This window comes from Balaenoptera acutorostrata, unplaced genomic scaffold (genome assembly GCF_949987535.1).
Source record: "Balaenoptera acutorostrata unplaced genomic scaffold, mBalAcu1.1 scaffold_996, whole genome shotgun sequence".
NCBI lineage: Eukaryota > Metazoa > Chordata > Mammalia > Artiodactyla > Balaenopteridae > Balaenoptera > Balaenoptera acutorostrata.
Genome location: NW_026645759.1, coordinates 63,535 through 88,000, shown reverse-complemented (window position 1 = coordinate 88,000; position 24,466 = coordinate 63,535). Strand labels below are relative to the sequence as shown.

Below are 24,466 nucleotides of genomic sequence, written 5' to 3'. Positions count from 1 at the left end.
GTCAGTATTTTACTTTAGCTCTGTATAGTTTTGAGATATGAAATGGTGTCATTTTACTTTACAGTTCTTGTTACTTTATAATCATTACCACGACTTTGTAGTCATAGCTCATGGGTAAGTTGCTTCACTTATGTGAATGTTATGGAGAGGTACTATGCTTCCGGTAGAGTCTTCTTCAGAAAGAGATTTATTGATTTGAGTTTATAACACTGAATTATGGTTTGGTAATACGTTTTACTTCAACTCGAAGATAGCTACTTTATCGATCCCGTGGGTAAACCCTTACTCTAGATCTGGGCGGTGAGCCCTCTCAGGATCAGCTGTCACACAGCAAGAGATAAGACTTCCTGGATCAGTTTTCTAAAGTGACAGGTTTATTCCCTGGTCAGGACAGAAGATACTCTCTTTTTAACGAACAGGCTAGACTTCTCCGTGTGCGTATTTGTTCCATGTGTTTCGGGGTGAGGATGGGGTTGAGGAGTCTACTCTGTTTTTATGGGGCATGAATCTGGCTTAAAAATGACAGAGCCCTGGGCTTCCCTGGTGGCGCAGTGGTTGAGAGTCTGCCTGCTAATGCAGGGGACACGGGTTTGAGCCCTGGTCTGGGAAGATCCCACATGCCAAGGAGCGGCTGGGCCCGTGAGCCACAACTACTGAGCCTGCGCATCTGGAGCTTGTGCTCCGCAACAAGAGAGGCCGCGATGGTGAGAGGCCCGCGCACCGCGATGAAGAGTGGCCCCCGCTTGCCGCAACTGGAGAAAGCCCTTGCACAGAAACGAAGACCCAGCGCAGCCAAAAATAAATAAATAAATAAATAAATAATAAAAATAAAGGAATTCCTTTAAAAAAAAAAATGACAGAGCCCTTTAACAGGGAAATTGCAGCTGGAAGACACCAGCAACTAAGTAGATCTGGGACTTGAGAAACTGTGCCTCCCTGGAGCTATCCAGGGTACTGAACCACTTCTCCTTATGTTGCCTTCTAACCCCGCGAAACAAACATTCAGACATTTAAAAATATCTAGCTTTTTTTTTTTTTTTTTATGACTAGAGAAATTCTTTAACCTGTATATTTCTGATCATTGTTCTTGCTCTAGTCTTGGCCAGCTGTAGCAGTTCACCTCTTGTGTCTTTTATTCACTAAACAAATATTTAGGTATAACCTTCTCTGCGTTGGGCACTTTTCTCCTGGTTAAATTACTCAGATTGAATATGATTATTTTTGCCTTTTTGTGAAATTTGGGTTAAAGAAACAAATTTTATGGGATGCCTAAAGGATCTCAGGTTTTCAAGTGTCGTTTGAAGAACCTGGTTTCTGGTCCAAAGGTTGTGTTTGTTTACGTTTGTTTACAGTACTTAGAATAGCCCTTGGCATAAACTAGGCAGCACAGAAATTTTATTCCGCTGATGATCAGATTTATTTTGTGGAATTTTTTTAAAAATAAATTTATTTTCTGTATTTATTTTTGGCTGTGTTGGGTCTTTGTTGCTGTGCGCGGGCTTTCTCTAGTTGTGGCGAGCGGGGGCTACTCTTCCTTGTGATGCACGGACTTCTCACTGCGGTAGCTTCTCTTGTTGTGGAGCACGGGCTCTAGGCGCATGGGCTTCAGTAGTTGTGGCACCTGGGCTCAGTAGTTGTGGCTCGTGGGCTCTAGAACGCAGGCTCAGTAGTTGTGGTGCACGGCCTTAGTTGCTCCGCAGCATGTGGGATCTTCCTGGACCAGGGCTCGAACCCGTGTCCCTTGCATTGGCAGGTGGATTCTTAACCACTGCACCACCAGGGAAGTCCCATTTGTGGAATATTTTTCTATACCATGTTACAAGGAACATATTTCTTTTCAACCTAAAGGTAAAATTCTTTGAAGAAAAATTTTGCTCTAAGTGCTCTAGATGCAACATGCACATAATCCTGATGAATGTAGACTAAGCATTTTGGGACACTGTCATATACATTAGGACCAAAGTACAGGCTGACCGGAAAGAAAGGGACCAGAAACTTCCAGCTCAGACTTTTCTATTTATGTATTTTCTCAACCATCTTTTCATTCTATTTTATTCATACTAGTCTATTCTGTATTCAGGTAAACAACCACCACCTGTTCACCCCCTCTCCTCCAAAAGAGGAAAAAAAGAATTTTTCCTTTGATGACAGCAACACATGACCCAGGAAGGTGGAGTATATTCTAAACTGTCCTTTTGTAATTCCTTGTTCTAAGCATCTGGCAAGACAAATTGGTCTTGACTTCCCTGGAAATGGTGGTTTCTTTCAATGAGTATAAGGGGTACAGAATCAACAGTGTTCCTAGTGTTCTCAAGACCAGTTATTGTATGGGTCAGTAAGGCTAAACCCTTCACCCCCAACCTGGTGTTAATTTAATGTTATTCTCAGTAAATATCTGAGACAGACTGAATTTGAGCAGAATATAAAGTATCTGGCTGAAATTGAATCAGGTTCAGTGTTCTAACATAGCGATTTGCCACTACCCACATCTATTTCTGTGGTATGCCTTTTTTTTTTTTTTTTTTTAACAACGTGTACATTTAGAAACTTGGTAAGGTCCAAACTGTATCATAATTGACTTGAAAATGTCAGTTTCTTGGGATTGCCAAACTCAAACACTTTTCTTGGTATCTCAGTGAGAAATCAAATTTGAGGTTGAAGAGTATTGACCAGTAAGCTTCTTTTCTAGAGATTGTTACTCTGCCTTTGGTCATGGACCAAGTTTAATGATTCCTATTGCTTTTATTTCCCATTCCTTAGGGAAGTGATAGGCACTTGTTTAGTCACCGGAAGTTGTGAGAATTTGTGGACCTCAGCAAAGACCCAAGAGACCTATGCAACAGTATTGTTTTCCTACTTATTACCCAGACCCAGTTTGTTTTAAAATCTATTTACTGATTCCACCTGAGTTGCATGACTTAGTTGTAATATAATCTCTTGACTTCTTGAATTATCTCCAGACTGGACTTCATGATTGATTTCTTTTTCGCCTTTGACTTATTCAGATGGAAATAGGTTAAACAAACAGAAAAACTTGACTATTATTCAAAGGCTGAAGGATTCCTTCATTACTTCCCTCCATTTCCTTGGGAATCAATACCATTGGCTGTTTTCTTTTAGTTAGCATAGTTTTGCTTGCTTAATATAATTACTATAGTAATTTAAGAGTTATATATACGTGATCTGACTTAACCTTCCAATTCTATGGTGTAATATTACTACTGTCATTTTATGTGTGAGAAAGGTAATGTTCAGGGGGAGTTAAGGAATTTCTAATGACCATAAAATTAGGAGTCAGGACTGAAGATTCAGACCCAGCTCTCTCCGACATTAGTCACTGCTTTTAATCACTCTTCTGCTTGCTTTAATATTTCTTTACTGCCCACATAAAGTGCCATGTCAGAATATAGAAATGGTTATTAACTGAGGAAATAGGAAATATTTTGATGTTTTTAGGGAAATTCAAAACATTGTAGAATAAAAAGCTGGACATGATTTCATTGGCAGTTTTATCGCGATGGCTTAAAAGAAATGAAGTTGTTCCTGAAGGTACCTAGTTTATTGTCGTGAAATATATTTGCTTTGCCTCATGCTGTATTTTGTAACATTTGGTCCTGGTAGGGTTTATTTGTGCGTGTAGTTTAATATAAAGATCTCAATTTTAACAAATACTGGGAACTATTCGGAGAAAAAGCCAAAACAGATGTGTTTTTACTCAGTAGTTTTTGTTTAGGTCTGAACCTTTGATAGGAATTTGTTCCACAAATGTGGTTATTGCAGAAGATGAAGAAAGCCAAGCTGAACACAAAGTTAGATGACTTGTCTATTTAATTTTAGGTGATACTTGCCGAATGTCTTGAGAAAATATTTTTTCAACTTGTTTCAGAATTAGAATAGACTCTGTTGACATTTTATGCAAGCATATATCTGTTATTCCTTTTTAGAAATTCGAAGTAAATTCTTCTTATAAAAATAATACACAATCAATAATACACGACCATTTTCTATGAGGAAATTTTCAAATGAAAAAACATTAATCTCTAAACATCCGTAACACCAACCAGTTAATATGTTAGTATGTTTCATTTGGTTTTTGACACACGCAAGTGCACACAAAACTTAACATATAATTATATAATTTTATATGTAATTTTGTGTTCCAGTTTTCTACTTAATTAATAGCATTGTCTTATTTTGCATTTCTGTGACTTCCAGGGAGATATAATCTACTTTATTGGCCAGTTCTATCTAATTTGGGGTTCTCTGCTTGTGTGTATGGTGTATGTGTGTGTATAATTTAATATATATATGTGGGTGTGTATCTATACACATATGTATAATTCGTTTTCTTGTTTTAGAAAAAGATGCATTGTATTCCTTTTAATCCATCACAACTTACCCATTTTATTGGGAAGACTTTGCACATATTAAAATCTGATATATTAGGACTAATCAAGAAGAGGTCAGTGTGACTAAGATGCTTTTTAAATGTTTTTTTGTATTGTATATAGCAACTGGAGCTGCTTTCCCAACAGAAATGTGAAGTAATGCCGAACCTGTGCTAATGAATAGATATAATTAATTGGAAAACTTCATCTGTTTTCCTACAGTGTCGTAAAGACTTTAAAATAATCCCTCAGTAATTTAATCATATCTCCTAGTTTTCTCCTTTAATGGTATTACCTAGCAATATTTTTTCTTTATTTTAAGATCATCTTCAGCCTAATCCAGATAGCCCTATTAAACTATCGTATCAAAAACCAACGATAATTTTCTATACCTTTTATTTTCATAGGGAAATATTTTGAGATCCACCAGTGTGATGAAAAAATAGAGCAGGAGGAAGTGGGGCAAGGGTGGGAATTGACATCTGATGCAAGAGCCAAGGAGGAAACCATTGTTTTTACTCTGGTCAGGTGATATCATGCTAGCCTTACATTTCTAAAATTTGAGTATCTTTGGAATTATATTCAACTGCAGCAGTTGAAGTTGTAAATGCTTTAATGTTTTCAAGGCATGTCTTTTAGTGACTAAACTTTTCTAGTGCATTTATTTCAGTAAGGTTGAGGGGATTTCTATTGGATGATCTTCTCCAAATGAGATAAATATTCTAATGGTAGCTGTCCTCCTGGAACACATATCTCTTGTTATTAAAAGTTTTCTAAGAGTCCTGATGAATTTAAATGACTCACAGTAGCACAATAGGCATTTGAGTTAACCTGATTTTTAGCAACAACTTTTTTTTTCACTGTGAAACTTCTTATTCCAAGATGTTGGGGAAAAAGGGGAAGAACTACAAAGAAAAACATAAAATTTAAATGAACTGCCACTACTTAGATAAATCAGGGTCAACATTTTTTTTTTAAACATCTTTATTGAAGTATAATTGCTTTACAATGGTGTGTTAGTTTCTGCTTTATAACAAAGTGAATCAGTTATACATATACATATGTTCCCATATCTCTTCCCTCTTGTATCTCCCTCCCTCCCACCCTCCCTATCCCCCGCCTCTAGGTGTTCACAAAGCACCCAGCTGATCTCCCTGTGCTATGCGGCTGCTTCCCACTAGCTATCTATTTTACATGTGGTAGTGTATATATGTCCATGCCACTCTCTCACCCTGTCACATCTTACCCTTCCCTCTCCCCATATCCTCAAGTCCATTCTCTAGTAGGTCTGTGTCTTTATTCCCGTCTTGCCACTAGGTTCTTCATGACCTTTTTTTTTTTTCCCCTTAGATTCCATATATATGTGTTAGCATACGGTATTTGTTTTTCTCTTTCTGACTTACTTCACTCTGTATGACAGACTCTAGGTCCATCCACCTCACTACAAATACCTCCATTTCATTTCTTTTTATGGCTGAGTAATATTCCATTGTATATATATGCCACATCTTCTTTATCCATTCATCCGACGATGGGCACTTAGGTTGCTTCCATGTCCTGCCTATTGTAAATAGAGCTGCAATGAACATTTTGGTACATGACTCTTTTTTTTTTTTATAATTTTTTTTTTAAGTTATACAATTTTTCTTTATTTATTTATTTATTTATTTATGGCTGTGTTGGGTCTTCGTTTCTGTGCGAGGGCTTTCTCTAGTTGCGGCAAGTGGGGGCCACTCTTCATCGCGGTGCGCGGGCCTTTCATTATTGCGGCCTCTCTTGTTGCGGAGCACAGGCTCCAGACGCGCAGGCTCAGTAGTTGTGGCTCACGGGCGTAGTTGCTCCGCGGCATGTGGGATCTTCCCAGACCAGGGCTCGAACCCTTGTGCCCTGCATTGGCAGGCAGATTCTCAACCACTGCGCCACCAGGGAAGCCCCCATGACTCTTTTTGAATTATGGTTTTCTCAGGGTATATGCCCAGTAGTGGGATTGCTGGGTCGTATGGTAGTTCTATTTTTAGTTTTTTAAGGAACCTCCATACTGTTCTCCATAGTGGCTGTATTAATTTACATTCCCACCAACAGTGCAAGAGGGTTCCCTTTTCTCCACATCCTCTCCAGCATTTATTGTTTCTAGATATTTTCATGATGGCCATTCTGACTGGTGTGAGATGATATCTCATTGTAGTTTTGATTTGCATTTCTCTAATGATTAATGATGTTGAGCATTCTTTCATGTGTCTGTTGGCAATCTGCATATCTTCTTTGGAGAAATGTCTATTTAGGTCTTCTGCCCATCTTTGGATTGGGTGGTTTGTTTTTTTGTTATGAAGCTGCATGAGCTGCTTGTAAATCTTGGAGATTAATCCTTTGTCAGTTGCTTCATTTGCAAATATTTTCTCCCATTCTGAGGGTTGTCTTTTGGTCTTGTTTATGGTTTCCTTTGCTGTGCAAAAGCTTTGAAGTTTCATTAGGTCCCATTTGTTTATTTGTGTTTTTATTTCCATTTCTCTAGGAGCTGGGTCAAAAAGGATCTTGCTGTGATTTATGTCATAGAGTGTTCTGCCTATGTTTTCCTCTAAGAGTTTGAAGGCATGGGAGAGACTTAAGTTACCCACAAGAAGATCCAAAGAATCATAGGTCTGAGAGTTTTTTAAGTGGGTATACTTGAGGATGTTTATAAGCTGAAAGAAAGTAGCCAGCAGAGGAAGGGTGTGAAGATCTAGGAGAGGAAATGATTGTTCATTTGTTTTCAAAAAGCTGAATACTTATCGTGTGCCTGGCCTTTTTCTAGGATCTGGGGTTCACACCATCTGTTATCTCTTCTGCAAGGACAGTTCAACTCATCCCCTGGTGAAGAGAAGTCAGATTATTCTTTGCATCCAATGCAGGTGTAGGAAGTGTTCTGTACCTCTGAAGGGACTTTACTTAACCAGAGTAATAAGTTAGAAATCAAAAGAAATTAGAGCTGAAAGGACCTTAAAGGCCACTGTACTTAATTTTGCCTAATATTTTACGTTGAATGTAAGAAAAGTTTATTGCAGAGCCCATTCTCTTCAGAGTTCCTTCAGTGAACTTTATGTCTTCAATCCAGTGGGTCTAGCTCGTAGATTTTGGCCTCCTCCTCAATTTGCTTCTTCATCCATATTACATTTTGCCCGGACTATGGCAGAAGCTCCTGGGTGGTTTCGCGGCCCCTGGGCTCAGTTCCTCTAAGTTCATCTGCCTACTCGGGTTGAGTGATCTTCTAACATAAAAAGATACGCTTAAAATAATGCTGCTAATGGCTTGCCCACACAGAGTTAGTGCATACTAGCCGCCCAGCGTGTGCTCTGCCCAGAGGCGTGTAGTCTGAACTGTGCTCGGCCAAGCCTCCTGGGGCTCTTTGGCCCTGAGGAAGGGGAGCTTTTTGGGATCACTCCCTTTATCTAATTGGTCCTTCAGCAGCGGGGCACCTTTTTCTAATCAGCGGAGGCACCCTTACTGAGCCAGTGGTAACCCCAGGCCTCATCACCTGTGGGATACAAGCCATGCTGTCTCCCAGGCTTGCTTCCGCCAACATCTCTATTTTCCTTTCTGTCTGTTCTCACACTTGGACCCCTGGCCTTTAGTCATCCCCACCTGCAGTATTTACAGTGCCCAGCAGGTGTCAGGCTTGAGTGTCTTTGCACAGGTGCTCCCTCTGCAGTTAATGCACCTCCTACTCCACCTCTGCATAGCCTCAGGTTTTTAGATTCTGCTTCAGGGTTATCATGAAGCTGTCACTCAGATATAACATTTTGCCTCCAAGGAACCTCTGTGCATAAAGGTGATGCTTCTTTATCTCATGTGATTCAAATTTTCATGTCCCTCCTTAGTGCAGGCTTTAAGGGCAGGAGTCGTTTCTTATCCTTAGCACAGAGCAGATGCTTTTTTTTTTTTTTTTAAGGTGCTTTTTTTTTTTTTTTTTTTTTTTTAAGGATTTTTCTTATTTATTTATTTATTTATTTATTTATTTTTGGCTGTGTTGGGTCTTCGGTTCGTGCGAGGGCCTTCTCCAGTTGCGGCAAGCGGGGGCCACTCCTCATCGCGGTGTGGGGACCGCTCTTCATCGCGGTGCGCGGGCCCTTCTCTATCGCGGCCCCTCCCGTCGCGGGGCACAGGCTCCAGACGCGCAGGCTCAGCAATTGTGGCTCACGGGCCCAGCTGCTCCGTGGCATGTGGGATCCTCCCAGACCAGGGCTCGAACCCGTGTCCCCTGCACTAGCAGGCAGATTCTCAACCACTGCGCCACCAGGGAAGCCCTAAGGTGCTTTTTAATGATGATAAAATGTATGGTTTAAATCACTCATTTTACAATAATTTTGCTTTAGGTTGTGACAGAAATAAAGTTTACAGAAGTCGTGTTCCTGCGATAAGAAATAAAGATGTGACCTTCCAGTTGTGTAAAGCTCTTAAATGCTGTGTAAGTGCGTCGGGTGCGCTAAGGACCCTGGAGCTAAATGGGCTAGTTCTGAGAGAGAGAGACTTAACTATGTTAACAAGGTAAGCCTTCATTGTATCCTGCCAACATTTGATAGTTGCTTTTGGGGCAAGCTAAACCAATAAAAGTTTAAACTTTTTCTCTCCATTAAAGGGATTGAATAAATTGGCCACTTTATCAGCACCTCATGCCTGTCACATTAATGGCTGAACTAGAAAATCAGAAGGATCAGCACAGGTTTTATTTTCTTAATCCTTACCTCAGGGTGGAGAAAGGTCAATCCCGAACTGAACCCCAAGTTTAGACCAGGAAGCCCTCGGGTTCCTTATAGTATCTCAGAAATATGGGAAAGTAGAAAGGAACGATAAAGTGTAGGGCAGATTAGCCTCATTTTCCTGTGAAGCTTGAGGAGAGGGAGGGAGGAGGTGGATGACCATGGGCAGTTGGGCAGGTTGTGCACTGTACAACACCATAAATGTAGAACGTTTGCATATATTATTATGACAGCCTTCTGACAGATGGAAATGGTGTCTTGAGGAAGAACCTTTTTCTGTTTCTCTTAGAGAAGTGCTTCTCAGTGGGGGTGATTTTGTCCCCTCGGGGATATTTGGCAATATCTGGAGACACTTTTGGTTGTCACAAGTAGCTGATGTGTTACTGGCATCTAGTAGGTAAGGACAGGGATGCTGCTAAACATCCTACAGCGCACATGGCAGTCACACACAACAAAGAAACAAAGTCACACATTGCCTAGCTCAAAATGTCACTAGAGCCGGGGCTGAGAAACCCGGGTCTAGAGGATGAAGGTGAACCTCCCTGTCTGGTAATTTTTCCCTGCTTGTTCTGGAGAAATGACTGCTGGAGAGGGAGTGAACCATTTCTGACTCTACATCCAATATGCTCCAGCAGCCTGCAGTACATCATGTACTCATAGGGCCAGTGTGCCTGGAGGAACCCAAGGCTACCTGATGGCAGAGCTGTGGATCAGGGTGACAGCCAACATGGGAAAAGCCTTCCTGCCTCGAGGCCCTCGGTTCACCAGGCCCAGGTGTCTCTTCCTTCCATCCATGGGCCTCTGAGATGAACCAGCTTTCCTTGTCCCTCCTAAGCTTCCCAGGTTGTGAGTCCTTGCCTCTCAAGAGTGGGGCACAGTATCCTCAGGTTTGCTTTCCACGCTGCCTCCTGAACCAGTTTTGGAAGGTTTGTGGATGATCAGTTGGGGGATAACAGGTAGAAAATTGAGACAAAACAGTGAACTCCGAGACTGGTGACTGGGTTCAAATTCCAGCTTTTCCACATGTCAGATGTATGGCCTTAGGCAGTTCACTGAACATCTCTGTGCCTTAGTTTTCTTGTCTGTAAGATGGGGGTGAGAACAATAGTGCCCACTTCATAGGGCTATGGTGAGGATCGAGTTAGTATTTGGCATGTATTTGGCATGTAGCAAACAACATGTAAGCGGTAGGTGTTCCAGGCCTCATTCCACGTTAATTTTTGTTATCTGTATGAGTTTGCTAGGGCTGTCATAACAAAACACCACAGTCTGGGTAGCTTAAACAACAGAAATTTATTTCTCACCATTCTGGAGGCTGGAGGTCCAAGGTCAAGTTGTCAGCAGGGTTGGTTTCCTCTGAGGCTCCTGAGGGAAGAGCCTGCTCCAGCCTCTCTCCTTGGCTTGCAGAGCGCCGCCTTCTCCCTGTGTCCTCACGGGGCTTTCACCCTCTGGGCAGGCCTGGTGTCTCTCTGTGTGTCTAATCTGCATTCCTTATAAGGACACCAGTCAGATTGGACTGGGATCCACCCTAATGGCCTCATTTTAACTTAATTACTCTTTAAAGGCCTGATCTCCCAATACAGTCACATGCTGAGGTACTGGGGTTTAGGGCTTCATCCTGTGAATTCCGTGGTGGACACAACTCAGCCCATGACACCTGACAAGGACCTGGTAACAACACCAACATGATTCTAACCATGTTTAACTGTGATACCAGATGCAAAAAAAAGCCAGGACAGACCTTGAGGCCATTACTCTAAGTGAAACTAGAGGAAGACAAATACTGTATGATCTCACGTATACGAATCGAAGAAAACTGAGCTCATAGAAACAGAGAACAGTTTAGTGGTTGCCAGAGGTGGGAGTAGGGGGGATGGGAAAGGTGGTCAAAAGGTACAAACTTGCAGTTATAAGAGAAACAACTCCTGGGGATGTAATGTACATCGTGATGACTATAGTTAAAAATACTGTTTTCTTTTTTTTTTAAACATCTTTATTGGAGTATAATTGCTTTACAATGGTGTGTTAGTTTCTGCTGTATAACAAAGTGAATCAGCTATACATATACCTATATCCCCATATCTCCTCCCTCTTGCATCTCCCTCCCACCCTCCCTATCCCACCCCTCTAGGTGGACACAAAGCACCGAACAATACTGTTATTTAATTTGAAAGTTGCTAAGAGTATAGATCTTAAAAGTTCTCATCACAAGAAAAAAATTGTAACTATGTGAGGCGGTAAATGTTAACTAAACTTATTGTGGAAATTATTTTGCAATTTATACACATATCAAATTACTATGTTGTACACCTGAAATTAATATAAAATTATATGACAATTATATCTCAGTAAAATGGGGGGAGAAAAGGAATCCAATATCTCAGGTATAAAGCCTCCCTCCTCCTTCCCTCTCACATTCCTGGGAAGACCTCAGGCCCGGGCCTTACACCTGCCTTGAGTATATGCCTATTAACTGTGTCAGTAAATGGTAGGTGCTTCCCTTCCACACCTTCCTTTGCTCGTCATTGGAGAATATGCTAGAGCGACACTATAAGAGTGATCAGATATCTCCGATTTTTGTGGACAATCATGGTTTCAAAAGTTCTGTCCTCTTGTCCACCTAAGAACACTGGTATTTTTCATACTACAGGTTCCAAAATGTGGTTCAGAAATCATGGTCACGGTGCCTGCCATGCCAGGATGGCAACTTGGAGGGCTGGGGAGGGCGTGGCAGGTGGCAGGTGGGGAAAGCCGGCAGCCAGAAGGAGGAGAGGACAAAGAAAAAGACCCAGGAAATTTGTATCTCTAGAACAAATTCCCAAATAGTAAGAGTTTACTGTAGCAGCAAGTCCTAGCCTCTAGTTTACTGCTAAATCTAGTCCTCAAGGAGCACAGCAGTCAGAACATTTAATACAAAATTTCCTAGCTCTAAAAGGGAAATATTAATACCTGCTTGTTGTGTTTGGAAGTTATTTCAAAAAGTAAAGCTAATATCAATAAAGCCCTTTATAAAAGAGCTAAAGGAACTCTGTAAGTATTACTTTTGTTTGTTTGTTTTTCCATCACTCTTCATAGCTGCCAAGCAGTAACGGCTGTCTTTGTACTGAATCCCGGAAGTGTCTCTGTATCCTGGAAGTATTGCAATGATCGTCTTCACACCTGCAAAATATTCCTGCACCGTGTACACAAATGATTATGGCTCCGCTCTCGGGCCTCACCTGGGAGCTACTGCATGTGAGGATCAAATTGATACACATTAGGGCATCCTCAGCGGTCTTTGGCAAAGGCCTATAGATTACCTCGCTATCCAATTTGTTAACTGGACAGCAGAGCCTGAGTGGAAAGAACAATGCGCTCGTCAGTTGGGAAAAGCTCCTCCAGGTATCAACAGATACAAGCAAGGCAATCTCACTGTGCAGGTTGATTAGAACTGGGTTTGTATTTTGGACAATAAACTCTATTTATGATAGTCTCCCAGTCATTAAGTATCTCTGCTGTAAGAGAAAACGGGGGCTATTAACTTCTCCAGATAGAACCCCAGGGAAAAGTGATCATTTCTTTTCTAAGCAGAAGGGAAGGTTCTGCTCAATAAAGATCAATTAAACATCTCTGTTAAAAGACTGCTTGGAGCTGGTGCCAAAGGAAATTCCACTGTATTAACCCGTGCTCCCTCCAACCCTCCCCACCTCTGTAGCTTGCACTGGGGAAAATTGTAAGAGGACGCTGGCTATTGTAAGCTTTATAAGGTGACAGTAGCTCTCACATCCGTGGCTGAATGATCTTTGATGTTGAGTGACTTTTCCTGCATTTAGCAGGGGTATTCCCAGAGGATGGCAGGCAAATCAAACGCTCCTCTGAATTCAGCTGCTAGCATCAATCATCCTCATGAGGGAGTTAAAAAAAAGAATATAACAATAGGTACCGGGAAAAATGATATGGTGGTCTGAGCTAGTAATTCCCAGGATGCAGGAAGAGTTTTGGGGGCCCTAGAAAATCCACTGCATAAAGAAAACCCGCCACAATCTCCACCAGCATCTTATAGTTACCACCTCATTCTTGTCCTTTAAAATACAGTGTGCTTGTCCTTTAAAATACAGTGTGTCTTGTACGTTAAAATACAGTGTGCTTCTACTCTCTGGCTTAGACTGCATCCTCTCATGTAAATTCCATCTGTTCTTGCTTGAGGGAGGGCAGACACAACCTTGACTTTATCCTCTTGATGAGAGTGATGTTTCATGGTGTTGGGAGGATTTTCATTGGGTCAATTGCCTGATTGAGACATAGCCTTAGTGAGGTGACAAATAGCAGGCATTAATGTCTCTTTTTTAATGGTATGATGAATGGTCTAAGAGAAGGGTCAGCAAACTGTAGCCAGCCGCCTGTTTTCGTAAATAAATTATTGGACCACAGCCAGGCCAGTTCATTCATGAATTTTCTCTGGCTCCTTTTGCGTCGAGTAGTTGTGACAGAGACCTAACGGCCCACAAAGCCAAAGATACTCCCTGGCCCCGGCCACCCCTGATCTAAGACCGTTCCCACAGTCCTCTGATGATAAGAATCACCTGGATCATTTGTTCAAAAGACAATTTCTGGGTCCAGCTTGGAACCCCTGAGTCAGAATCTCCAGGGAAGGGGCTTTGGGAAGGTAGAGTGAACAAGCTTCCCGGGTGATTCTTATCCCCAGGGAACTACTGGTCTCAGGTGTGCCTGCCTAGCAGGTAAGGAGGAGGTTTTCAAAGAGGCAGTGGGGGTGGGGGGTTGGGCGGAGTTTGCCTTGGAGAGCACAGGCCTCGCGGTTTCACTGCTGGGACTGCATCCCAGCTCCGCTTCTCCCCGAGCTTCGCCACCTCAGGTAAGTTCCTTTTCACACTGTTTCCTCCGCTGAGAAGTGAGGGTCATGGTGCCCGGTTGGGAGTGTGTGTATATACGCTGAGAGCCTAATCCAAGGCTCGGTAGCGGTCACCCTCACTAAGAGGAGCAGCGCCATGTAAACACAGAAGACCCCGCTGTGGAAACATCTCATAAATAAGACAGGCCCAGCGGGGCTTTTCAGTAGTCCACGGTGTACAGCTGTTTTCCTCAGAAGGAAAAACTCCCTTAAAGGAATCTCCCATTACGTTCAGGACCGTATACGGCCCTTTAGAAACTCAATTCTCCACAGAATGCTGAGTATTGCAAGAGGTTATCATTGGCTGTTTTAGGATATAGCTGAGTTTGCAAAGGAATATTTAATTTCATGATTGAAAACTCTGGTACTTAGCACGAGACAGACATATATATATATTCTGTTTCTGAGGTTAATGTTTTTAAAAACTCTTTGCCTGACGGGATCAAGCAATTTCAGCCATTCGTGTAGCTGTTGAAAGGCAGTTTTTAGATAAATTGCGCATAAATCCTTGCAAGATACAGGACCCAATAATACTTCAGGTTACCAGGGAGTTTCATATTTTACTAAAAGGGGGAAAAAGTCAATCTTGAATCTTTTAGTCCGATGACCAAAGAATTGCTCCATTGATTTTGTTCAGCTACTCAGGTGGGTGTGCAGTTGATCCTGATTGGATCTTATTTAAAGTTTACTTTTTCTGGGAAGTATTAATTCGAATGTAGTATGGGTAATACTGGAATACTAGAGCCTCTTTAAAGCCACTTTACACAGCTTGTGTAAACATCCTAGGGTAGTTTCCTCTTAACATTTTCACAAATACAGAACTTGAGTTTGCTGTATGTTTTCCTCTTTTTAACAGAAGAGGGAGGTAAAGGCTTGGCTAAACAATGTACCTAAAACCCAGGCTAGAGGGAAATGGATTCATATTCTTAGAGGAACAGGTAAACAAGAACAGCATGAATTCTGCCAAGTATGATTTAGGTTTGTGAAGGAAGGAAAAAAAGCACACTTGGCAAATGAGTGTGGTTTGCTGATTTCTTTATTTTTAAACTTAGTTTTAAACGAAAGTACCAGTGGGACCCGAGAAAAACGAATCTGCAGAGGGCAGGGGGGGGGGTATTCTTCATTTTTATTACGTGCAGTGTTGGAATCGTGCTGTGCCCTGAAACACAGCTGGATGAACAGGGTAGTTCAGGGTCTGCCTGGATTAACTCCTTAAGCAAATTTCTAGGCTGCCAGGCCAGCTGGTTGAGCTCCAGGCTGGTGGCTAGTGGTGCCGTGTTATACCTTTCCGCTCACCTCAAGGCGAAAACCCGGAAGTGCCGACCACCAGTAGCTGCATGTACGCCTTGTGGAATGTCCAATGCTGAGAGATTCTCTTAGGCTCATGCCTCCTGTGCAGATGCTCCCCACACACACCCCCCCACCCAGCTCCCAGAGTTCCCATGGCTCACACCTGGTGCCAGCCAGCAGCCGCGGACCTGCCTGTAGGCCCTCGTGAAGGCCTGCTGCTCGTCCTGAAAACCTGCTGCTACTCGAGAATCCAGAGGGGCTGCTCCTCATGGGGCGCCGTCTTGGCTAGAGGCTGCCTACATCTTCTGTGGGCTTTGCCTCCGTGGTTTCCAAGGGGGCAAATGGGGGCTGCCGGGCCTTATTTGACGGGAGACATGAATATCTGGGCTAGGTTCACTTCAGAGATTCATTGTTTTCCTGATAGGTATGAGTGATAATTTTTGTTTGTTTTGTATGTGGGTGGGGTCATGGAAATACTTGGGGATGGTGATCAAACTCAGCTGAACTGAGTTTGCTGTCACTTAGCAGTGTGATCTTGGACAGGTCTTTTAACCTTTCTGGTCTCCATCTGTAGAATGGGAATTATAATACTAGTCTCATTTGCCTGTGAGATTGTCATGAAGAGACAGTGAACTACATATACGAAAGTGCTTTCAGAATGGCAATGCACTCTGTATGCAGTGTGTGTGGCAGATAGCATCCCAGTTTGAATTTCAATGAGATTCAGAACTGTGATTAACAAGGCAAGCAGAGCCAGGATGGGGTGAGGCAAGCAGGGTGGGTAGGGCGCTAAGTGAAGGAGGCACTCCCTCACGGGGGTGTTTACATGCGGCTCTGAACCAGCAAGACGCTGAGAGTCAGTGTCTCCTTCAGTTTTGCACTGTAGTCACCCTGCTTGCCTCACCCAAACCTCTGTCCTGAGTGAAAGTAAAATACATGCCCATGAAAATGATACATGTGATATACACTTTTGTTGTAACAAAGTCCACCAGTACCTAATCAACCTTGACAGATGTTACCGCTGGGACAATTTCTGGGGTGTCTTTCCTGGCGTTTTTCATACATGTACAACCTTAAACTAGCTTTTGTTCTCACCTCATGGGCAGCACAGAAACATGGGGAAGAAACACCAATCTGATCTCAAAACCTCATGCGTGTTCTAGATCTTTGTCATGGGTGTATTTGTAGACTCTGGAGGGGTCACACAGCACATGACACGGCCAAACATGTTGAACCTACGTCACCCAGCTTTCTCTCCCGTACACCAAGTCTTCAGTAGCTGCTCCAGGACCTCCACCTCCCCCGTCTTTAAAAGCTCCAGGTATTTCTTTTCTTCCATCTCCTGGTTGGCTGGCTGGCTGGCTGCCTGCCTCTCTCATCCACTACTTCCTCTTTCATCTCCTCTCATGAAGACTAATCTGGCCATTTGAGGACTCTTTATCTCTCTTACTGTCTCCCAGATCAGTTCCATAAAGGATCTGGGTGGTAAAAAAAAAGACTCCCCTTCAGGCATGGGTATGAGGGAGAAAGGTTGTCAGTAGGTCCATAGGTTTTGTTCCTGACATATAATATCCATATGTACCTCTTCCCGGCCCCTCCTCCACACTTTTGAAATGCGATCACGCTGTCCCTAATGTCTTCTAACTCAGCGGTCCCCCACCTGTTCGGCAGCAGGGACCGGTTTCCTGGAAGAGAATGGTTCCACGGGGGAGGGGGCGGGGGGCTCAGGCAGTCGTGCAAGCGATGGGGAGCGGCAGATGAAGCTTCGCTGGCCTGCCCGCCGCTCACCCCGCCTCCTAACAGGCTGTGGAGCGCTGTTCTAACTGGCATTGTGTCACTTAACGATGCATCGCAGAGCTCTCCAGTGGTACTTCCAAGCTGATGTCATCGTTTTTAACAGCTGCCTGTATTCTACCCTGTCAGTGTGTCATAATTTAACCCCTTCTGTACTAGGAGATGTGTGTTTCTCCTTTTTCACTCTTGCAAATAATCTGCGTTGAAAATCCTCCTACACTTTTCACTTCCTTGTGTGCTTAGAAGTTTGATTTGCTGGGTCAAACAGGATGATGTGCATTTTTTTTTTTTTTTTTTTTTTTTTTGGCTGTGTTGGGTCTTCGTTTCTGTGCGAGGGCTTTCTCTAGTTGTGGCAAGCGGGGGCCACTCTTCATCGCGGTGCGCAGGCCTCTCACTATCGCGGCCTCTCTTGTTGCGGAGCACAGGCTCCAGACGCGCAGGCTCAGTAGCTGTGGCTCACGGGCCCAGCTGCTCCGCGGCATGTGGGATCTTCCCAGACCAGGGCTCGAACCCGTGTCCCCTGCATTGGCAGGCAGATTCTCAACCACTGTGCCACCAGGGAAGTCCCTGATGTGCATTTTGATAGCACATTATGGGAAGGTTGATTGTGAGCACGGCATGGGCTCTGTCCCTGGTATTTTTCTTCCTGTCCAACCTCCGCTAGATTCACCTTCACATACAGTTTTCATTCACAGCTTGAGGGCTGTAAGTAACAACTGTCAGAGTTGTTTTTCTAAAATACCCTCGGTAAGCTATCGTGTATGGCACCGGTGTGACTGCTTTGGGAATGGTAGCTCCCAGGAGGAATGAGATGTTTCCCCTACTCCATATGGACCATCCTGCAGTTTGGCCTGCGGAGGCCTCGGGGTGCTTGAAGGCGCAGGAGAGGGAGCTGTGTGGACCCATCGCCGCCCAGTGGCCGCTGAGAGGACGACGGCCTTGTTCGCAGGCTCAGGCACCAAATCCCTGGGAACTCCTAGGAATGCTTGAGGGGTACTTTACTGGAGGCTGAAGTCCTGCATGAACAGCAGGGAGGTGGGAGCTAGTGACATCTGGGCTACTGTTACAGTGACTCCATGTGCAGCCATAGGCTGGCGCCTGGGGCAACTCAGGTGACTGTGGCTTTGGAGTGAATTTGCGTTTTATGGCTCACATGGTATCTACAGATATTAGAACGAGACAGCGGCAATATGCCAGGAGCAAGTCGTTTCTGGGCAGTGCTTATCTGCCTTCAGGACCTCTGGCATAACTCTGTGGTCCATAAGTTGGGAACCACTGAGGTGGGATATTGGAAAGCTGAGTGCAAATGAAATCATTAACTCAATGTCAAGGGGAGCGTGCTCTTGAAAGGAATCCTGGGGTGAATTCTCACCATACGGAAGGAACACCCGGTTGTTCCCATTCAGGATCCTAAAATGACTCCCTAATGTAACAAATCAACTTCTCTGGGCAGCTTGTTACCCCTTCATAACGAGTCCCCACCCTATAATGAGCCCTGTTTCCTGTGGCTCTGATCAGGGCAGGTGCTGTCACTGCCATCGGCAAACAGAAGGCTTCTTTTTGCTTCTAAGTCATTGCTTCTGCTTTTTGTACCTCCGTGAAACGCCACCTCCGTCCCTTTGGTAATCTAAAGCCTACCATCTTCGCTGCCCTTCTTAACGCCCACTGCTCCAAGTCCTCTCAGCAACTTGGGCTTTTAGTGACTTTGGATTTTGTGAACTCCTGAAGCTTTTACACTTGGTGTCAGACGTTTGCTGTGGTCTCTGTTTCGGGTCTGTCACTTGTCTTCTCGGCTAGACTGTGACTTCTGACATCAGTGATGCTTCATGTTTTCATAGCTCCTTGAAGGGAGTTGCTGGACACAAAATAGTGTAATATTTCAGTGACTTGCTGCATGATAAAAAAATGAAAGCCTTTTGGTAAATGGAGATGTTCATATATTAGATCTGCTTTATGTAGACATTTTAAAAATCTTTCATTCATTCAGTCACGCATACGCACGCACACACGCACGTACAGTCCTCATACAGGGCTGGTCACAGGTGTAGGCGCATAGCCTTCCGCTTAGAACAGAGATGTGTTCCTGCGAAAAGCATGCCCACCAATGTGGACAATCAAGCCGATGGCTCATAAAAATGGAGCCAATCTGCTTGGATCGAGACTGGGCATCCAGACCCCGTGGATCACGTGTCCACTTTCCCAGGCCTGGCTTGCTGCTCGGAAAACACTTGTTGGGTGAGTCGTGGTCATGTATCTATTGGATTCAGCTCTGCTTCCTCTTGCTCTGCTTTGTGTTGACTTTATGTAAACAGTGGATTGCTGGCCTCTGGGTTAAGGGCAGTTATTTAATGCACACAGGCCAATGAACAACCACTAACTGTTGCGAGTTCAGGGGATCTAATATCTTGGGAGGATTTATACCAATTACTTAACTGCCTGAATACCAACCTTCCTATTAGCTTTATGATAAGATGCGCTTAGGTCTCACGTTTATCCCGAGAAGACAGCCTTATCCAAATCATCTATATTTTAGCAGGCAGTACCAAACTTCAGGCCTCAGAAACACATTTTAAATAATTCTTGCCATGCCATGTATTTTAAGTATCATTAAAGAGCCGCTTTCTTACTTTTAAAAATATGTGTGCAGTAGATTTTGTGAAGCCTGTAATAAGTCTATGAAAAATTGATTATTTTCCCACAGGTATAGGTTCAGATTTTTATTCTGCTTGCCAAATGAAAAATCTAGTATGCGTGGGTCCTTTATCTGATTTATGCTCTCTGAATAGAATCACCATGTTCCCAAACAAAGAGAAATGGGTTACTCGGATTGAGTAGCCTAATCCCTTCCTGTGGTGGGCAAAGGAGTTTGTGCAGCTCTAAACTAGGAAGCATGGATTTCCCTTTCAAATGCCTCATTTTCTTATTCTTTGCCTTTCAGTCAGCTCCATGTAAACTGGGTCAGAATATAGCATGGGTGCTGAGGTGAGTTTCGGCTGCTGGTGGAATGTGCGTGTGATGGAAATAGGTCGCTTTAGGACCCAAGGATGATGCAGAGAGAGGTTTACAGTCAAAGATGATAATCGTTCTGTCCTTTAGTTAGCATTCCTGGTTTCTTTGCTTTTTTTTAACTGAACAGTATGTGCCAATGGCCCCCACGTACTTTCGTCTCAGTTCTCTGGCCCTCATTGCTACAAGTTGGTTATGGCGTTGGCTGCTTTCCCAGCATTCATTCTCTCCCTGATCATGAACCATGGCTCAGCACCCTGGTTGAGGGATAGGGAGGGATGGGGTATCATCATGCTCCTCTGTGCCTAAGTCTCTTCTGAATTACTCCCTCTCCACCCTTCCATCTGAGAGTCCTGGATACTTGTTAAGCCCCCAGAACAGACGAGGTGGGGGAATTGGGCACCTTGTGCAGGTGACAGTGGCATAGATATAGCGCCTCGCCCATAAGTAAGGTGGGACTAGAAACAGCCTTCTGAGCTGGGGCGGCGGGTGAGCACACAGCTCTCACTCCACAAACAAGGATGAAATAGGCAGCGCACAGAGGCTCAAGAGACCGCTGTGATGAGTAACTGAGTACAGGGGGCCACGGCGGTGCTCTGTGAGCTTGGGCACTTACGCTGGGGCTACATTGTGGACAATCTCAAGGACCATGGTGGTGAGTGTGAACCGATTCGGCCTTGAGGGGCCAGGAGGGCTTTTCAGCTGGAGACTTTTGAGAGTGTGATTGGACCCGAGGCTTTTGAAATTGTCTTAAAGAGAATTGAGAAGTTGTCCTGTTTAGTGGTTTTAAAACTTTGCTTTGATGATCTCCCCAAGGGGCTGTTCTGGTAGGAGGATCTGGGGAAAGAAGCCGAGAGGCTGGGACCTTGGGCTCCTTTTCCCAGTGATTCAGCAGTTCTGCTTCTGTTTTACTTCTTGAGCTGCCAGGTAAGAGTCCCTTCATCCGTCCTTTCCTCTGTCCTTTCCTCCTTTCCTCCCTTCCTGTGGTTAAACACATAAGTTGGAAACTTTGTTAACTGTTTTTAAGTGTACAGCTCAGTAGTGTTAAGTATACTCAGTGTTAAATAGATCTCCAGACTTTTTCCTTTTGCAAACTGCAACTGTAGTCTCTTTCAATAACAATTCCCCCTTTTCACCTCCCTCCAGCCCTTGGTAACCACCATCCTACATTGTTTCTATGAATTTGACTAGCCAAGTAAGATTTCTTTTCAAAAAGCAATCAAGCAGCTGAGAAGGTTTGATAGCCTCCTGATGTATCCATCATTCCTCACTGTCTGCACCCGCCCCCCAGACAGTGAGGAAACTGAAATCCCAGAGGTCCTGGGAGGCCCAGGTGGCCACACAATGCAGATGTTATTCACACGGATACTTAAGCCGGATTGCCAGGTTCACATTTTGGCTCTGATGCTCTGTATGTGACACTGGGCAAGTGATGTAACGCAGTGCCCCAGTTTGCTCATCGGTTAAAGGGACATGATGGTAACAGAATCTGCTTTATAGCCTTGTTGTGAAGATTAAGTGAGGTAATCTACATAAAGCACTGGGAATAGGGCCTGACACTTATGTACGTGTCTGCTATGATTAAGTGACTTCCTAGCATGACACAGTTCCTTGTAAGGAGAGCTGTGACTTTGGGCCTACAACCAGCTCCCGTGGTGCATGTCTTTTGAGTTTCCACTTAAGACTGAATAGATAGATAGCTTTTTTTTTTTTTTTTTTAAAGGATTTTCTTATTTATTTATTTATTTATTTATTTATTTTTGGCTGTGTTGGGTCTTCGGTTCGTGCGAGGGCTTTCTCCAGTTGCGGCAAGCGGGGGCCACTCTTCATCGCGGTGCGGGGACCGCTCTTCATCGCGGTGCGCGGGCCTTTCTCTATCGCGGCCCCTCCCGTCGCGGGGCACAGGCTCCAGACGCGCAGGCTCAGCAATTGTGGCTCACGGGCCCAGCTGCTCCGTGGCATGTGGGATCTTCCCAGACCAGGGCTCGAACCCGTGTCCCCTGCATTAGCAGGCAGATTCTCAACCACTGCGCCACCAGGGAAGCCCAGATAGATAGCTTTGACTGGCAAGGTTTCCTCCTACACATCCCTATCTTTCATCTAGGGCATGCCATTGATCTTGAAGGATGCTCCATCAATATCTTAATCCTCAGGGGGAAAGTCATGCAGTTCGCATCATACAGCACAAGAAGGCCGGTCATGCGATGGCATTAATTCAACAAATATTTATGGAATGCTTTGATGTAAGGACACCTGGGGTAGATGCTGGGGACACTGAGCAAACCAGCCCCAAATCCCTGCTCTCGAGGAGCTTGTGTTGTCTTGGGGCAAACCTTTGTAATGCAGCCCTTTTAATCAATGAAATGTTTTTCCTGAACTCATCTAGCTAAGGAAGATGAAAAGTTTGCTTAAAAATATTCAGGTTTGGAAAGGAACGCTCTAGACCTGTTGCTGATGGTGCTTTCGAAAACTGGTTCGTAAAAATAGACACTAAACATGGCGTAGAAATACTGGTGATTTCAGATTTGAGGCGATTTTTCAGATACAAAGTTTGCAAGTCGGTTTATCTCCAGTGCTTACTCTGGGGTTGCGTGTGCAGTACAGTCCCTCATACTTAGAACTCGGTAAGGACAGCATAAGACTCACTTTACCTGTGCTTCAATCAGATGTCAGGAGGAATGTGGGATTCCTCCTGCCTACGCCTCTCCTGGGCTTCCTCCTTTCCTCCTCAATGTGGGCAGATGACATTCAGACTCAGAGGAAGCAGAAGCAGGGGTAGTGCGGTTGGGACTGATCTTCCAGAGGGAAGAAGATAGGAATTGCCATCACAGGCTGGGGCTTTCCAGCTACAAGAAAAGATCTGCGGTACAGATATCATGCTGCTTGCTGCCTCCTTGGCTATTTGGGTCATAGCCGGTGCTGTAAAGCACAGCTCTTCTTTCCTGGGGTCCTACAAGTACTTCATTGGTAGGTACTTCCCAACACAGCATTTCCAGCGTGCCACTGCTAGTCAGTCAAGGTTGCTGGGTGATAGGCATCCCATGTACTGTTAGAAACTGCTGGGACCTGTGTGGCGGCCTTAAAGCTAACGGACACAATCACCCGCAGCCGTGGCCCATTGTTCATTGCCCGCTATCCCCACTTGTTTCCCGTTAAGAGACTGCTATTTTGTTCAGCTGGGGTGGAGAACCCTTGATCTTAGGGAGCAGGGGGGCCCCTCTTTTAACCCTAAGGGATGAAGCGTGGAGGTCTGGGCCAGTTGTACTAAACCCATTCCCAAACCCAAACCCAAACCCAAACCCATCCTCCTTCACAACTCTAAGTGTCAACGTGACACTGGCCAACGAGTCTGGTGGTTTCTAGGAAATATTTTTTTAAAATTTCCCATATAGGACTTCCCTGATGGCGCAGTGGTTAAGTATCTGCCTGCCAATGCAGGGGACACAGGTTCGAGCCCTGGTCTGGGAAGATCCCACATGCTGCGGAGCAACTGGGCCCGTGAGCCACAACTACTGAGCCTGCGCGTCTGGAGCCTGTGCTCCGCAACAAGAGAGGCCGCGATAGTGAGAGGCCCGCGCAGCGCAACGAAGAGTGGCCCCCGCTCGCCGCAACTAGAGAAAGCCCTCGCACAGAAACGAAGACCCAACGCAGCCAAAAATAAATGAAGTAATTATTTTTTTTAAAAAAAGAGAGCTTTAAAACCAAAGGTCAGGGGAATGACTGCTAATGAGTTTGGGGCTTCTTTTTGGGAGGATGAAAATGTTCTAAAATTGATCGTGGTGATGAATGTACCAAAAGAATTTAATTGTACACTTTAATGGGTGAATCGTATGGTATGTGGATTGTCTCTCAATAACGCTGTTATTTAAAAAAAAAAAAAAAAAAGGTCTGCAGGTAGCTAGACTTAAATTATAAAAACAAATATTAAGCCTGCAAAATAAAATACATAGGGGATAAAAATACTTGTTATATTTATGCAATTTTAAAATAGCTAAATGCCGTGTTACTGCACAAAATTTCACTGGTTAGGAAAAACAACAAATTGGAAACAGTGTCTGCCTTCAGGAGTAACTGGATGGGACAGAAGAGAGTTATTTTTTTCCCTGTATACTTTTATAACTTCTGATTTGATACATGTATTAAAAAAATAAGTGTACATATAATTAGTAACAACAGTGTCATACCTCTCCTTAGTACAAGTATGAACTCCCAGGTTGCATATTTTGTTCTGAAAAGAATAAAGAATGAAATATATATGTTTTTAAAAATCAGTCAAAGGAAGTAAAAAACTGAAAGATTCTTACATTTGTCTCATCTCACACTAAAAAGCATTTAGTCATTTCTCTGTTATTAGGCATTATAATCAG

General features: G+C 43.9%; 1 long non-coding RNA gene across 1 annotated transcript; it reads left to right on the top strand.

Annotated features, from left to right (window-relative positions):
• Window positions 1-2,062: 2,062 nt before the first annotated feature.
• Window positions 2,063-13,530, top strand: LOC130706698 (uncharacterized). Its single transcript, XR_009006861.1, has 3 exons — window positions 2,063-2,170; window positions 8,738-8,909; window positions 12,197-13,530. It is a non-coding gene; the product is annotated as an uncharacterized LOC130706698 (long non-coding RNA).
• The last annotated feature ends 10,936 nt before the right edge of the window (window positions 13,531-24,466 follow it).